Raw genomic sequence first — 14,883 nt, forward strand, 5'->3', positions numbered from 1 at the left:
TCTGTTGCCTGTTCTAGCTGTTTTCATTTACCGCTGTTCTCGCTGTTTCCTTGTTCTCGCTTTTTTGTTTCATGCTTGCTGTCGCGCCTAGTTTGTGTCTTTTTTTTCTATCGCCTTGACTGCTGCATTACCTCCCCTGAGTGTCTTCCTTTGTAGCGAAATAAATGTACATTTTGTGCGTGTGAATGGTGTACCAGCACCAAGACCTTTGCGTTGTTCCTGGGCACCGAAAAAATAAAGATTGATTGATTGATTGATTGGTTATTATTATTATTATTATTATTATTATTATTATTATTATTATTATTATTATTATTATTAATATTATTATTATTATTATTATTATTATTATTATTATTATCATTATTATTATTATTATTATTATTATTATTATTATTATTATTATTATTATTATTATTATTATTACATTAACAAATTGTGCTTAAAGGGCATTAATAAAGAACATTTTCTATCAATCATTCCTAGTAAAAACATTTGACGTGTGACAAATAATGAATTAGTGTTGCCTACCAGAAATTGTTCTGTCTCTCTCCGCCCACATACCGTAGAATTGAGAAGAAAAATACGTCTATGATGTTCTGTCGTTTTTTGCTGAAGCTGCCGCTAGAAATTGATTACCTACAAACAATGCTGTACGAGACTTACGAAAATAATATTTGAGAATCTCTCTGCTATATAAGGCGTACGAATATAGCCTTCATGTGTAGAAAGCACAGGTTCTGCTGGCTGCTCCTATAGGTTTGCTACCGTGAAGCTTCCGAGCAATTTTCATTACTAACAATTCTTCCGATCGCGAGCAGTCAGTTCTATTTTGCCCTGCTATTTTTGTTTGGTTAAAAAAGAGGTTTTCATAAATACTACATACTGTAGTACTGCTCATCTTCAAAAAAGATGTTTCGATGCTTGTGCTTGTTTTTGTGCTTTGTAATTTTCAGTAGTTACGCTGTAAGCAGTGATCTTCCTCAATCGCCTTGGGGAGGCACGACCATGGACGGATGGAACGTATGTATTTGTTTCCTGTCTATCATTCTCTTGAGGGCCGCAATATGGAATATTATGTCGCAGTGATGTACCTTACTTCGATCCGCTAGCCAAAGTTTCGGCAACGGGACTTGGTGGGAACGTCGCAAGAGCACTAAATCTCCCCTCGACCGTTTGTGATTTGTCTTTTCTGTCTTCCCGAGAACCCCATCTTCCTCTATTTTGGGACTGTCGAAAGTTACAGCAGTGCAATACAGACATTACACCTAACATGAAATTGTAGCCCATGTTATGCTCATGAGAAAGACGTCGTTTCGCTTCATATGCTAGGTGTTGCAGCTAAGTGATGGGGAGTTAAAAAAAAAAACACGACGTGCTCGGAAAACACCCGACTTGTGGAGGACTGTAGGGCTTCATTTCAAAAGGAAAACATCGCATAATTTGCTTGATAGCAAACATCAATTATTGCATTGTTTTACTGTTAATTTAGTGGAAACATATCGGTACAAATTTTGGAGAGCATGTTGAGAACTATCCATTTTAGCTGTTTTTTCTAAACTAACTTAGGTGTGGTCGCTCTGTTCTTGAGCCAAAAAAATACAAGATTGAAATCTTTGACGGCCTATGCGCTCCCGCATCGGGAGAAGAACACCTTCAATTGTGCCTTCATGAAAAGTCTTCAACTGCACAACGGCACAGTGAACAAAAAGGCCGCCGGTCACAACGATTTGGCTGGAATCATCGTGTAGTAACATAAGCGTCACTAGGCTGAAATTAATTAAATGACCATGCTCTACCGCAAAATGCCGGCTGCTTGGTCAGGCAGACCCCTCTGACGGGACCACTATCGTGCAACCATTACAGTCACCAGTGGGCTGACTAATCTTTAATTTATCCATTAAGTTCCTTATAAGTGGCACGATCAAAACTGCCGGCAACACGACGCTGGGTACCATTAGAAAAATTTAGACGTGCCACGCTTTCAGCGGCGCGATACGCACTGGGCACTCACTGTTTCGCACAGCTGTCGGAAACTATCCACGAAAAACGGACTCATTTAAAAAGGCACGCGTCAAAAAGGGATAGAACGCGAAACATTTTTCTTGCTTACAGCCATAACATTGCTAAAACGCTTCAAGATGTACTCACGGCGGCTGCAAAAGTGGTAATCGGTCGAAAAGCATGCAACCTTTGCATTGCCTACGTCGCATGTCTGCACCCAGAAGATCTTTGTGGTGTCCGGACTTCACCGAACTGGTCTCGATATTGCACTAAGGGTGCCGATTGACGACGATAGCTTTGAAGTGCACTCCGGTATGGACTGAGCAGGCATGAAAGAAGCGGCGTTCCGCGTCACGCAGACAAGCAACTCGCCACGACTGCAACCGGACAAATTATTTAGGCGCATGTGGAGTAGACAGTCTGTGAGTTCTCGCTATAGGAGCGGTGTGGGTCAAGGGCAATCTATTCACCTGCAGTTTGCAGCTCTCGCTTTGCCATGGGAACCGGGTGAAACGTCCTTTAACGCAAGGGGCTCTCCTCGGGGGCTAGCTTCATGCGGCGTGTTATCCCTTCTTGAAGCTGGCTCAACTTAGCCCCAAACAATTAACGGTCGCTGACGCCGGACTAGTGCACCCATTTATTAACATCTACTACAATCGAACCGCACACAGTCGTCTTTTTTTTTCATTCCACATGGTTTCAAACGTGGCCGTCGTGACCACACACTAAAAAAAAAATGTATAGAAAGGGCGCATCTTTACGATTTATGCTACCTGAAGACGCATGGACTAACTATGAACTCTCCCAAAGCCCACTTGGAGGTCGTTAGTCTGTTTCGGAAAATTTACACCGTTTTTTACACTCTTAAAACCGGCTCTGTTCGCCCTGCGCGAAGACCATGTAAAACAAAGTACGCAGTCCGCACCCCCTCCCCCTCGAAGATGGCCCTCTCCCGAAAGCGGGGTGGCTGGGTTATTTTGAGGACAATAGTTAACAGCTATGCTGGCTTCGCCTAGCCAGAACAGGTAGGCGTGAGTCATCTGTGGACACACACGCTACCGCCGGCATTGATCCTTTTGATCAGTGATTAAAGGACGCTGGCGAAACTAACCGCGCCTCCTCGCTTCTGCGAGGGCCCAGAAAGTGCTGGCACTAAAGCCCGGAAACGTCTTTCGTGAAAGAACATGTACAGCGATCTCCTCTCCCTTTTCGCCTAACATGGGCGGCAAAAATGGCGGACGAGTAGGCTTGGCGCATGCGCAGAGTTACTAAAAAGGATTAATTGGCCGCAATCGGCCACGACAACCACCACGCATGCAAACATGCTCTTGGCTGCTAACGATCAAAATATCTAATATTCGCCGCGTGTTTTCATACTTATGATTGGGTATCGTTTTAAAACAGCAGTAAGTCAGCAAAGATCAACGGCATGATGGGTTCTGCGCGACTTCGCTGACCAATAGCAGCTCTCAGAATAAAATTGATGCCTTAACGCTCCACTCTAACAAACACACCAGAGCCGCAAAAATTATTTCATGTATAATTTTGGCCGATGATTAGCCTTTTATTGAAAAAAGTAATAAAAGCTTTGAACCGTTTTGCTTCACAGCTCTATTCGCTAGCGTGGTTCTTCATTTTCTTATAGCTTAAGACAAACACCAGGGCGCTTATTTATTCCCGTGCAGTAACGAATCACGTGCGCTGCTTTTCGTAAAAACCTTCGTTATGGCACGTGTTCTTTGAGCAAATAAAGCGACATAGTGTTACACGAAATTAGCCCTACGTCTTCTCATGAGACTCATTAGACACGAGCCAAATCGTGCCTTCCACCTGCCAAGAATATCCTCGATAGTGCGTTGCACGTTAAAGTCGCTTAAGTATTAACTGGAATATCAACAATGTCATACGAATAAACAAAGGGATCCAGGTTAACATGCATACAAGTTATTAGATGAAAAGTGGACGAACAACTACGATTGTTGACGCAGTAATTTTATGTTAACTGAAGCTATATTGTGATGCAACTTAAGTCCAGAATAAATTGCATTCTCGTATTTCTGCCCCGTTTCAAAATGAACGAGCCGTACTCACTGATAAATGCGTCATCTTAACCACTAATACTAACAACGCTAAAAAAACAAACTTGGGAAATATAATTCGGTAGCTGAGGTGCAATGTTAATGTGGGTTAATGTGGACTGAACATTCCTTATATATATATAATATATATATATATATATATATATATATATATATAGCACTTTTACTGTGACACGAGTTAGGTAGTTGCAGTTTTGCTCATCTCTCGGAACTACTCAACGCAACGTAAAACACATTTAGACATTTCCTTTTCAACAACTTTGCGGATCCTTCCTTACGACACTAGATAGCGAAGGCGACAGTAATAATTTTTAATATAGCTGCAATTTCTGATCATTTTTTGACGTCTACAAGTGTTTCACACAAATGCAATTCGATTTCAGCTTATTTTAAATTGATAAATAGGGAGCGAGGCGACCAACGCAGTTTATGTCAATTACGAACCTCTCTTGCGGCCCTCTTGATGAAATTGTGCTGAACGCTTACAAGTGCTGAAATTAGCTTAAACTAAGTGTATGTCTACGTCATTTTTAGCTTTTTCAGTTGTTTCGCGCAGCTTTAATGCATTTGAGTAGTAGAGATAGGCAGAAATGGAGTTGATCGTCTCACTATTTTTTTCGAACCTATGAAAGCATTGAATTCAGCAACAAACCGGGTGTCACAGGAAACAGTAACCAAGGCGCTAATATTACGGCAGTGCATTGTGAATTCGGATGGAATGGTTCATGGGCCAGGAAATAACTTTTTCTTTCAAAGGGTAAAAATAAGCACTAAACAGTGCATCGCACTGGATAGACGCAACCCGAAAACCCAAGCTCGATAATGAATGAAGATTTGGTCCGTAAACTGGCAGGCTTTCCTCCATCATCGTGAGTAGCTTCGGATGATTGCGACTGTTATCATGTGCGCGCAAATAAAACGGAACTAAAGGGCGCACATCGTATCACAGTGATGAACCCATCTTTAACAAAAACAAATTCACTGGTTGTAGTTGCTTATATTGAATAAAATGTAAGCGCGTATAATAGACAGAATCGCTTGAACCGCCTGTCGCTTGGAGCGCCTTAACACGTGCTTGGGCTGGCAGAGCGCTGGCAGTGCCCAATTTCTCCTCACTAGAACCATCCTACTCGGCCGATGAGAGGTGAGAACTTCTTCATCGGTAGTGCTCGACTGCTGTTTGAAACCCTTTTCTGCGCAATCTTCCTCAAAAGTTCAATAGTCTGAATCCCCTTTGTTTGCCTTAAACTTCTGAACGCTCGGTGCGGGTTTACTAAATACATATTTCTATATCTATATTTATTTCGTTTCAGCTAAACTCCTTTGGGACAGAGCTGGGTTTTTCAGCTTTCTTCGGAATCTCCTGAAATGTGTGGCCCATGAGCATACTTCTAAGTGCAGGAAGGAAAATTTATTGATAGTTATTTCGCAATGCATTCTGTATGCGGCAGTAAACGAGACAACAGGATTACGGCAACATCTGCGTATTTACCCATACTGCGTAACAGCTGGTTATCAGAAAAGCTTCAAACGCATACTGAAAGGAAGAGGAGGAACAGTCGAGACAAGAGAAGTCTCACCGCGCTCGCTGTCTCTGAAAGCGAAAGAGCTGTGCACGCGCCGAAAGCGTGGAAAAACACGTGCCACGTGGGCAGAGGGGCGCACGCAAAAAGAATTCAAGCAACGCGCACATGCAAGCACCGAAGGCGGTCGCCCCACACGCGCGGCTCCCTGCCGAACAAAAGACGCGAAGCAGTGTTTTTTTTTACATTTTGTACTTTTTCTTTTCGCTCTTAAGGTCACGTGCCTGTCGATTTGGATTGGCTATTTGCTCCCCTACAGTCGAAGATGAAACCGCTGTCGTAGTTGTTGCAGGGTACTGTGAGTGCGTGTCACGGCGCGCGTTCCTCTTTTGTGGTGTACAGCACGCGTGTGATTTCAATTCGGTTGCGCTCAGCGATAAATCCATCGTGCACACTTCGTCCATGTGCGGCGCTGCAGTGAGCTACATCTTCCCGAAGCAGTCAACTTCTTAAAGAAACCTCGCACGCCAGATCGTCGCGGCGAGCTCATCGTACGGATTCTTCGCGGCAAATTTCAACCGTACATGTAAGTGACCTTTTCGTTTGTTCGTACGAGTTTTTCACCTGCCATCAAGTTAAGGCGTATTGAATAACAATGCTTTATCATGAATTGTGTGCACGAGCAGTTAGTTCTTGCTATTTTTTTTTTTTTTTTGAGCCGGCTGCGTAGCGGCCGGAGGGAGCCGATTCGTATACAAAGCACGACCGCAGCGGCGCAATGTGCAAGCATCTTTCTCACACTTTCGCTGCAGGCTCCGATCCTTCGTCTCCTCCGCGCACGAACATTGCTTGTCGTGCCTTCAACGCAACGTGTTTGTCCCTGTTGACGACCATTCATTCAGGTATGTCCAAAGCGCAGGCTCCGTTCAGAAAAGGGCGTGTAAATTAGTCTGCACACTTCTGTGGCACGTACTGAACGCAGTGCTCACATCTACCGCCGCACTGTATCTTATTCTCATTGGGCAGTAATCCTGCAGTAATTTTATCGCTACAATACGACTTCACCTACCAGGTCGCTTTTATCAATATTTTGAAACCAGTAAACAGTAACAATATAGTCCTTCCTTCCTTCTGCAGTTGCTGTTGTTAGACAATATGCTAATTATGTTAGGCACATAGTTATAGTGCAACGGTACTCAGCGATTGTTGTGTAGAAGTTTGTCTAAGCTTACTGTGCGAGGAGCTGCCGGTATAAACTAGCGCACTGCGTCATTTACACCTCTTATAGGTGCATGTCAAGTGCAGTAATTGATAAAATTTGGATTCCCAATTGTAGTTTTTCACTGTGAAAAAATTCCTGCTGTTTCTTGAGCATGTGTGCTGCCATTATGTGGTTTAAGGACTATAGAAGTTATGCCCAACCATAACACTAATTCCATCAATGGTGCATCTATTGCAGTGCCCCTGGCGGTAGGAGGGATGCAAAGGCGCGCAAGCACTGTCGCTCCTGGCACTGAAGTTCCGCCTGGCTTCTTCAAAACTGCACAAGTAGCTGAGATTAGATTTGTGTGGTATGTATGTTATGTTGCTATTATATTGTAGCAAGTTCACAATTGCTTGACGTCCATCAATGAACAAGTTACACATGCTATGGTGCTACACCCATTCTATTAAACGGATTTTGGAGCCATTCAATGTTTTGGAGGACTTAGTAATGAAGGAATTTTTGAATAATGGTGTGACTAATTGTGATCTATTTTTATTCCATGTAGTGTCAATTCTGTTTTTTTTTTGCAAAAGTAGGCTGGATTTGAGCATAGGTTTCATATTAAATTAGTATGAGGGACGCTGCCTGCTATTCATATCAGGAAAAAGTCAGAAAAAAAATGACGCACAGCTGTAGTAATCCTTGGCAGGCTGGCATGCAACCAATCTAATATGACTAGCACAGTTAATGCATGTAAATCTAATTATGATGTGGAGATGTGTGAGGCTGTCAATCTTTTTTGCACTTTGCACACTTCCTTTGTCAGCAGGAAGGAGATGTTCACTGATGCGAATAATTTTCAGTAGCTGACATTAACCCACATTAGTTTCGCATTTTATCTAGAGTGAACTTAAAATTTAATTAAGCTCAGGTGGCCTGTTCATGAAAGCAAATATGGAATGAAACTGTTTTAATATTAATTCTTTCAAGCTGTCAGTCAGTATTTACAACTACGATATGCTAAGCATCTGAAAAATTGTTATATAGAGGTTGTATTTATTTGTTCCGACAAAACGTAATTCATAAGAATTACTACTCCTGCATATGCTGCAACTATTAGATCAAACAGGAATATGTAGACAAAAAGTTGAGGTTTGTAATTTACTCAAGCAAAAATAGTGCTTTAGACGGAGATTATTTTATGCTGTTTGTGTAGTTAAAGTGGTCTTTCAGTGAAGGCTGGTTGAGTAACCAAGGCTTTTTGCACAAGCATAATGTAGGACTTTAATATAAAACAGGTCCTGAACCTGAACTAAAGCTACCTTTATTATAACGGTAAATATAATTTTGTGTGTACGACGTCACCTCATTACCACATGAGTGGAGACGAATCTCTAGTTGCGTAACTTGCCCTTGCTATTATTTCTCATTTAGCCCAATGCTTTTCCTTGTTTTCCAAAGCGGTACCTTAATATACAATTACAAACAAATAGAAAATCCTTATTTCAACATCAGGCGATGCTAGGGGGTCAAAAAGCTTAAACTTGGCTTGACAAAGGGATGCACCCACTTTCTTGTTATAATTAATAGCATGTAGTGTTTCTGTATTGCGCAAGCCTTTCTCCAGGAATATAAACTTTATCAAAAGGCAGCGACAATGGTATGCACCCAGAAATGCCATCACTGACACAAGCTTCCTGCTGTTAACTAATGGGAAGTGAATTCACAGTAATGTATGCAGGGAAAGCAGAACATACTGAAAATGCAGCTGGCGATATCACTCACTGACAGTTAGATAATAACCTACACTTCCCTTTTAACTCACACCATCGACTACAAAACATATAGTGACACCAAATCCATATTGTTACTAGGGGCTGCATCAAACGTTAGCCACTCTAGAAATTAGACCGCTGGGAAGGCAAATTCTCAAAGCAGAAATGCAAATTCTTAGATGCTGCAATGGAAAAACAGCTAACAAGAGCAGAAGTGCAGGTCAGGGAACAAGACATGATTATCCAATGAAAGCAAAAGAAAATATGTTGAACTAAATGCAGGAGGATGGAGGAAAGAATTTGTTAAATTGCATTTTATTTTCTCACGTTTTACCAGCTTTTATTTCATACACGTATTTTTCCTTTTCTTGACACGAACCTCCCAGTAGTCCGGCATCCGGGATGCCTACAGTTTGAACCTGCAGCTAGGAACAATGTTCTGGATTTTTCTATTTTCTTAGTAGTTTTTACTTTGCTGGCCACACCGTGAATTTTTTTCGTGAGAAGCCAGTTCGTTAGCGATCATATGACCATATGCGTGCGAATAAGTAGCTATCATTTGGGACATGTTTTTTTTATGTATAAATTTTTATGATTTCGGTTCTCTTTAATAAGCAGCTAAAAACCAGCACTTGTTGTTCTCTTTATTCTTCTTTTTGGTGCAGTTTACGTTTTTAGACATGAATTAACGCATGAACAATTCGTACTAAGATTTGTAGTTAGAAAATTTATTACATGTTTTCTTCTTTGTGCAGGTCAAATGCATGGTACATACTGCCCCTCCTCTATGGGGAATACTGGCAGGGCAATTGCTGTATTCTGGTGTAGCATGTGGCGAAATAAATACTACGGTATATTTCTTTCTCCAATTCATTTATGAATCATATGTGTGCATTCTGCAGTAGTACCTGCAGCTCAACACAACACACACAGCCCATCTTACATGAAAGATTTATCTGAACATTTCGACACTGCCTACACTTCCAGAGAGCCTATGGTTTATATATATATATATGTATATATATATATATATATATATATATATATATATATATATATATATATATATATATATATATATATATATATATATATATATATATATCAAAAGTGATTTCTGGCAGCTGATTTGGTCAATATAATATCAAATCACCAAAAAATTGAAGAAACATAACAGGATTTAATTCGCGACGTTTCGGCTGCAGGACCAGCCTTTTTCGAGTGTAGTACAGCGTTTGAAACACGCAGTTTTTATAGAGAGTGCGCGAGCTACAAAGTTTACAAGTTTACAGCAAAGCACGAAAAGACCAAGAACATTTTATTTTTTTTAACAAAGAGAGAGAATCGGTGACAATCTAAGAAGGCATCTCCTAACCTGAATACAGGTGTTCCCAAGGGGCTGAATTTTTTTTAATAGCAAAAGAATAATAAGATTAAGATAATAAAAATATAAAAATATAAATATATATAAAAAGGGGGAGATTCTTTCCCACCGCCTCAGGGCTGCCTTGGAAAGGCCCTCGAGGTGTCGCTCCTCTCAGCATTTTGGTGACAAGCGTGAAGGGCTCGACCCCTGTACAAGGAGGAAGCTACATTCCAGAGCTCAACACCATGCTGCGCAAGCACTGCCAGCGCACAAGAGGAGTCTTTTACATGGACCTTGGGGTGGAGTGGCTTCCACCTGCAGGAGTAATGGCCGCATATGGCCTGCATCCCAGTTTTGAAGGTGTGGCCATATTAGCGGGTCACCTACAGCAGATCCTGCTCCGGAAATCTACTAGAAGGGCACAAGCAACGTGGTCTGACCATGTCCACGGCATTCCCAAAACACCCAGACCGCCACCGACGCAGAATCCATCCACTGCGACCCCTGAGCCAAAGCCGCGCTACTGCCTGCGGAGCTACAAGGACGTCGTCGAAAATTCATCCAAGAACTGACTATCTGCTAAAGACCAAAGTGAACTGATTGAAACTTCTGTACCGAAAAAGTTTTTAACATTAAGAAAGGTTGTAGAAAAAAGAGCTAGATACGAACATCATGTGAAAACCTTAGACCTGTATAGCCATGCAAATATCATCCCAAAAGGCATGAGAATATATTTAAAACCAGCCACATCGGACTTATCGCTTCCTCTAAAAACCCATTGGCAGGACGTACTTCAGAAAGCATCAAGAGAACCAGTGGATAATGTAATCCAACATGATAAGTCTTGTCTGGACGCTTTGAGGCTCAAGGAAGCACAGCTACACAAAGACGTTCATCTGACCGATAAGGAAACTGCACTTTTAGAGCTATTTCTAAACAAGAAACAGCTTTCACTCCTAACTCAGAGAGAGAGGAAGTTCTTTCGGGATGGGGTTCCTCTGCAGCTCCATTCGTCAGAATCAGAAATTTGTCAGCTCCTTTCAACCGGTAGTCCAACCTCTGCATCAGATATAAGAATCATTCACCTAATTCAGGCTCATGTCAATCAACCTTAAAAGTCACCAAATCTACACCAAACAATGTTGTTAATTTTTCGTCAGTAACTTTGTCACACGATGAGTGCATGGTGCTGTCCAAGGGCCTCAACTTTTGCCCCACTAGCGGTATAATTAATGAACTTCAACTTTACAAAGATCTGGATAATTTCTCCCGAAACCTTAGACTGAGAGAATACTACCATGGTCGCTTCCAAACATTAGATCCTGGTCCAGAACTTCGATCTATTACTCATTGGGCACCACCTCCGCAGCGCGATAAGTGTCTAGATTTATACATAAAGGCAGTGCAAAAGGGTATCCTTTCCGAATTTCAAAAACGATGCTCTTATCGCCCTAATCTCACAATGCTTGAACGCAATGCGTTGCAGGCTCTCAGCAGCTGATCTGACATCGTAATAAAACCTGCGGATAAAGGTGGCGCCATCGTAGTTATGAATGAAAAGGATTACCTTGATGAGGCCCAAAGGCAGCTAAGTGATTCCTCATTTTACAAGGCTCTCCCTACTGATCATACGCCAGAGTATAAGAAGAAAGCTTCAGATTCTGTTTTAGGTTTGGCAAAAAAGAAGAAAATTGAGGACAAGATCGCAAAAGCTCTAATTCCGTTATATTCAAGTCCAGGACGTTTTTATCTTCTTCCAAAGATTCATAAAGAAAACAATCCGGGAAGACCAATTGTCTCTGGAATTGGAACCGTTACTGAAAACACCTCGAGTTATGTCGACAGCCTCATCAGGGATATCCCTTCCTTATATCCTTCCTATGTTAAGGACACCACCCATTTTTTGAGTGAAATTCTCGACTAAGTCATTCCAGATGATTCCCTACTAGTGACCCTGTATGTCGCTTCACTGTACACTAATATACGGCATGCTGATGGCATGAACGCAGTCGTCTATGCTTATGAGCGCTTAGAATATAAACAACAGGTTGACAGCAGCACACTTGCTGTGATGTTAATGGCCAGCACTACGTGCAAATAAGTGGAACGTTAATGGGAACCAAAATTGGACCAAATTACGCTAATACATTCATGGCTGTGCTTGAGACGAAATTCCTCAACAACTTTCCCTTTAAACCAATATTTTACAGAAGATTCATCGATGGCATATTTATGGTCTGGACACATGGTGAAGAAAAATTCACTAAGTTTATTTCTGACTTCAACAGCACTCATCCTAACATCTCGTTTTCCTCGTCGCATTCAGCCTCGACAATGAATTTTCTTGACGTCCAGGTGACCATCACGAATAGCAAACCTGAGACAACAGTCTACAGAAAACCCACCGACCGTCACCAGTACCTACACTACCAGAGCAGTCACACTCGCCATTGTAAAACATCCATCGCTTACAGTCAGTCCCTACGTTTCCTTAGGATTTGCTCTAAAGAAGGCGACTTTGAATCAAACTGCGAGCAACTCCGTGTGGACCTAGCACGACAGAGTCATCGACGATTCAGTCAAGAAAGCTTCAACGCATGACCGGCGCGAACTCATAAATGGCAAAAAGCAGCCCCGCCCGGACTATCAAGTCAATCTGGTCCTTACCCATTCGGCTTCAATGCCCAATGTTAGCACAATTCTTAAAAAACACCACAACATCCTTCAACAGAGTGAAAAGATGAAAGAAGTTATCCCTGATCCCCCACGTATTGTGTATAGGCGCGCAAGGAACATCAGGGATATGATAACATCGTCTACAATCGGCAACCGTAGCTTCAGAGGATCCGCGCCATGCAATAAACCTAGGTGCAAACTCTGTCCGATGATGACAACAACCAGTGCTAAAAGCACAGCGTCATCCTTCTCATTTAAAATAAAAGGTAACTTTTCATGCGACAGCGCTAATGTTGTCTACCTCCTGGAATGTGGCACCTGTAAAGCTCAGTACGTAGGGCAGACAGTTACATCGTTCAGAATTCGCATCAACAACCACAGATCACATGTGCGGACACAGCCAAATCTCCCACTTTCAAAACACATCAACAACCCTGGGCAGCCATTCGATAACTTTACAGCTATTGTACTCCAATCGGGGTTCAAAACAAATTATGACCGCGAGAGCTGAGAATCGTACCTGATTCACAAATTTAACACAGTCTCGAGAGGCATTAACGAAACAGTAGACCGGCTATCATGCTTACACACTCAATAGATGTAACAAATAGTTATCCCAGACACCTAAAATAATAATTATCCCAGACTATCCCAAATAATTATCCCAGACTCATAGAACGGGCGGCAGCATGCATAACAAGCATAGCTTTAGACGTGTTTCCCTTTTTGCACTTGCATTGTCCCCAGTTTTTTCGCTTGCATTGTCCCACATTTACTGCTATTTTCTTTCCCCTTTTTGTATTATTCTAGTCTTTTATTGTCGCGCATTGTATTATATTGTCACCCATTTGCTGTTATCCCCCCTCATTTTTTTTGCTCTCATGTTGGTCTTCGCTTCATACATTGATGAAATGTTTACTCTGAATGGTCATTTGTCTTGCGGTAGATTGTACTTCGACTCATTGCAGTTCGTTTCTGGTGTTGGATTTATTGTTAGCCTCGTCTTTTGTCTGTATCTGTATGCGTGTGTACGGAGTGCCCTTCTAAGAATTGATTAGGAACTTGTATTATTTGATTTCTCTCGTGTTGCCATAACCCTTGTCTGAATGGATATTTCCAAGTCTTGTACAATGTCTCTTCTTTCCTTTTTCCCTTAATTTTCTTTCTTTTTCTTATTCTTTTTGTCTGTGTGTTTTTGTTTCTCTTCTTTTTTTATAGGCCTCGTTGGCATTCCTATTTAACCCCCTCCCTTCCCCCCTACCAGTTCCTCAGGAATGTTGCCTTTTGCATGTACAGGGGTCAAGCCCTTCACACTTGTCACCAAAATGCGCCCTTCACCCCTTTCCAAAGCAGCCCTCAGGTGGTGGAAAAGAATCCCCCCCTTTTTTTTCTTTTTTCAATTTCCTATTTTGTATCCTCTCGTGTTGCCACCACCCTTCTCTGAATGCATATTACCAAGTCTTATGCAATGGCTCTTCTTTCCTTTTTTCACTACTTACTTTTTTTCGTCTCTTTTTCCTTATTAGAGGCCTCGTTTGCATTCCTCTTTACTCCCCCTCCCCCCTACCAGTTTCTCTGGAATGTAGCTTTCTCCTTGTACAGGGGTCGAGCCCTTCACGCTTGTCACCAAAATGCTGAGAGGAGCGACACCTCGAGGGCCTTTCCAAGGCTGCCTTGAGGTGGTGGGAAAGAATCTCCCCTTTTTTATACTTTTTATATTTTTATTATCTTAATCTTATTATTCTTTTGTTATTAAAGAAAAATTTAGGCCCCTTGGGAACACCTGCATTCAGGTTAGGAGACGCCTTCTTAGATTGTCACCGATTCTCTCTGTTCCTTTGTTAAAAAAAATGTTCTTTCTGGTCTCTTCGTTTTTTGCTGTAAACTTGTAAACTTTGTACCTCGCGCACTCTCGATAAAAACTGCGTGTTTCAAACGCTGTACTACACTCGAAAAAGGCTGATCCTCCAGCCGAAACGAAACGTCGTGAATTAAATCCTGTTATGTTTCTTCAATTTTTTGGTGATTTTATATATATATATATATATATATATATATATATATATATATATATATATATATATATATATATATATATATATATATATATATATATATATATATATATATATCAGACGAGATAAATGGAGTGAGGGGCTCGTTTGACAAAAAAATTAAGGAAGCCAACAGTCACCGAAACCAAGGTGCAAGGGGAATGTTTCTATTTTTTCTT

General features: G+C 41.4%; 1 long non-coding RNA gene across 2 annotated transcripts in view; it reads left to right on the plus strand.

Annotated features, from left to right (window-relative positions):
- LOC144110298 (uncharacterized) overlaps positions 1-14,883 on the plus strand; it is a 273,584-nt gene that overhangs the window by 154,904 nt on the left and 103,797 nt on the right. Inside the window, exon 1 of one of the 2 annotated variants that reach the window (XR_013309793.1) lies at positions 873-1,023. The exons of the other annotated variant lie outside the window; for it this stretch is intronic. This is a non-coding gene — a long non-coding RNA (uncharacterized LOC144110298). Of the gene's footprint in view, positions 1-872; positions 1,024-14,883 lie in introns of those variants that run through there. 2 annotated transcript variants of the gene reach the window in all.

This window comes from Amblyomma americanum, chromosome 11 (assembly GCF_052857255.1).
Source record: "Amblyomma americanum isolate KBUSLIRL-KWMA chromosome 11, ASM5285725v1, whole genome shotgun sequence".
Taxonomy (NCBI): Eukaryota; Metazoa; Arthropoda; class Arachnida; order Ixodida; family Ixodidae; genus Amblyomma; species Amblyomma americanum.